The 3,151-nt window shown below is 43.8% G+C and overlaps 1 pseudogene; it reads right to left on the bottom strand.

Annotated features, from left to right (window-relative positions):
• Positions 1-201: 201 nt before the first annotated feature.
• On the bottom strand, positions 202-2,782 carry LOC101542185 (mitochondrial fission regulator 2-like; annotated as a pseudogene).
• Between the last annotated feature and the right edge of the window lie 369 nt (positions 2,783-3,151).

Below are 3,151 nucleotides of genomic sequence, written 5' to 3'. Positions count from 1 at the left end.
GAGCTCTCTCCCAGGTGCCAAAGAGGCTCTGAAGGGCATCAGATGTCCAGAAACCCCATGCTGAGATGACCCAGTAGACACAGTGCCTTCCACTCCATTAACAGCTTGAGGTGCTGTGCCCACAGACGCCAGTTTTCCCCAGCACGGGATGTTCACCACCCCCTGCCAGCTCCTTTCGTGTCTCCCGGTTCTTCCTCGAGTTCATTGAGCTTCAGGCTGCAAGATGTGATGTCCAAACCCAGAAGTCTCTGGGCTAGAAAACAGAGTAGATTCCCAAGACCTATTTTCTTTTTTCAAAGGCATTATCTTCTTGAAATGCAAATTTCCACTTAAGCACATGGGAGGTCACAGACACTGAATCCCAGTGTGGACTTGGTCTTCTCCTCTTAGGAATGGGCCAACCTCCAGGTGACCGTTCACTGGCTTGGAGCTTACCCTTATTCAGGTCCTTCAGCACACACAGTTCTACATTTGGAACATCTTTTTGCTCTTCTGATTTTCGGAGCCACAATGATTGGTCTTGCTGGCAGCTGGGTGCCATTTCTTCGTGTCAGTTGCTGAGTTATCTGAGCCACATACATTATTAGAACACGGAGAGTATGGAGACTGAAGAGAAGAAAACCGAAGGGGCAGTGGAGGCGGAGGAAGAGGAGATAGAAACACTGAACTTGGAAATGGATGTGGTGCAACACCTGAACAGCCTCTGATGGTGACATCTGTCCCAAGCTCCATCAGGCTCCTGGTTCAAGTCCGAGGACCTAGCACGTGGCTGTGTTGGTTCCCACAGGCTCACGGTGGCAGCAATCTGAGAGCTGAGAAAAGTCAGCTCTTCTTCAAGGGCGTCTCTCTTCCATTGCAGGGTCACCTGTAGCCCGACCTTTTGTCACTGGGCTGTTATATCTTAGAGCTAGTGGCACTGAAGGATGGAAAAGTTCCAGGTTTTTCTTCTCTTCACTTTTCCAGCTAGAATTTCAAAAACTGAGATAGCTGGTTTTCTTCATCATTTGCCACCCGCGAAATATCAACAAAAGATGGAACTACAGATCCATAGTTGCCCGAGCCTACAGAGTTCAAGACTGGGGTCAACTCAAAATTAAGCCTAGGACAAAAGTTCTAAGGGAAGAATTTTCCCAGTAATAGGAGCAATGCTCCTCGATGATCCATAGTCTTCCCCGCCCCCCACCCCGAATATGCAAAACCTGGTCTATGGGAACACCAACATATTCCAGCATCTTTCTTAACATATTCAATGTTGCCCGGAGCGAGTAGGGCGTTTGCCTTGGATACGGCTGACCCGGGTTCAATCCTCGGCATCCCATATTGTTCCCCAAGCACTGCCAGGAGTCAATCCTGAATGCAGAGTCAGGAGTAGTCCCCGAACATCGCTGGGTGTGACCCCAAGAGCAAAAAAAAAAGAGATATTCAATGTGAGAAACATCAATGAAGCAATTACAGAAGCAAGTTTAAGGAAACATTCCTGGTTTCTTAATGTCCACCACCAGCTTGAAGTGGAGCTGCGGGCGTTAACTGAATCCTGCCTCGGAATTCTCCGATGACGAATCCTGGCGTGTGCTGTTCCCGGAGCAGCCGAGTTCAGACATCGACCCGGGTCCAAGAGCGCGACTCTGCCCGAAGATCCTGAGCTGGCCCTGGAGTCCCTCGCTCAGCTCGGGAAACCCCTCAAGGGGCGCCTCCAACTTCAACCTTGAAATTCTTGATGATATCAAATCAAACAACGTTATGGGAGTGATTTTTTTTTAATATCTGACACATACCAATCTTTTCCCTAGATAATTTAACAGTTAGCAACTGGCTACACTCAGTGAAATAATGATGAAATTTTCAGACATATATTTCCAAGTGAGTTTCACTAATTGATTTCAAAGTAGATGAATTGTAAGTACAGTCATTTATTTTTTTTTCCCTCTTCGTATCTCACCCTTGAGTATTCATTAGCAGGAAATGTCTTGTTTTTCAAAGATGTTAAAAAGAATATAAGAGAATAAGCAATGATTTTACAAAGCTTTATAATTTGTACACATCGTGTTCAGAATTTCAGAAAGGAAAATGGAAGACAAAATAAGGCTAAAAGTGTCTTTGTTTTTTCTTCCTGTTAACTAACTTTTCTATAACTTCTAGACATAAAGAAAGATCATTAACAGTCACTTTCTTTAAAATGAAATTTGTGAATGCACGTGGATTAAGAATCTTTAGTGTCTAATCTTTACCCCTGTGTAAATGAAATTATTTATTTAATCATCTACTGCACTATGTCCTTCCTATTTTACAGCAAAACACTAAATTGTACTTTGAATTTAAAAAAGTATGAATATAATGAGACTGAAGTAAAAAAAAAATGGAAGGTATATTTGGAGAATCAATACATGCTCCATGATAAACTTAAAACTTAACAGTTTTCAGAACCCTCAGCCTAATCACGAAAGATAATGCCTGTTCAATTACTGCCCAGCTCCATGCTCAGTACAATCAATATTTGTCGATTTGATTTTTGAAACATTATCCTCCTCCTTTTGCTCATCAAGTACATTAGAGAAACTTTTACTGAAAAAGTGGACTTTCTCCACTTTTTCATGAGTTCTTGAGTACTGTGCAAGTCATGCATACAAAACTTCAGTATTTAAGAAGTTAACGTTTGTTGTAGAGTTTAAATAGATGTGATGTGTCTGAGTCTCTCCCCAATGTTCAGACTCTCATTTTACCTGTATACAACATCACTTGTCCAGTTCCTTTTGCTCTCAGTGCCCAGTCTAGATTGTGACATCCTGGCTTTGTCCCTGCACCATATGTGAAACTCCTGTTGTACTCTGGCCTGGTCTTGTCCCTATTCTCCGCCCAGTGTATGATGTGTGACTCCTGCCTCTGGAGCCCTGTGACTGTGTCCCCTTGCTAGGGATTTCTGCTCCAGCACATGTTGCTGGACCTCTCTAGAATCATAGCCCAGCAACTCGGTCCCCTTGACTTCCCTTTCTCTCTGGTCACTGCCATGAGGGCATGGGTGAGAATCTCTGCTGTCTTGCCACACATCTGAATATAGATGAAGGACCGAAAAGAGGTTCCCTAGGCTGGACGCGTCCTTTCATCTTTTAGTAGCTACTGCCCCCAGGCATTCCATTATCTATTTTGGCTGAGA

This window comes from Sorex araneus, chromosome 2 (genome assembly GCF_027595985.1).
Source record: "Sorex araneus isolate mSorAra2 chromosome 2, mSorAra2.pri, whole genome shotgun sequence".
NCBI lineage: Eukaryota > Metazoa > Chordata > Mammalia > Eulipotyphla > Soricidae > Sorex > Sorex araneus.
Note: the sequence above shows the minus strand (reverse complement) of the source record. Positions and strands in the feature narration are given on the sequence as shown.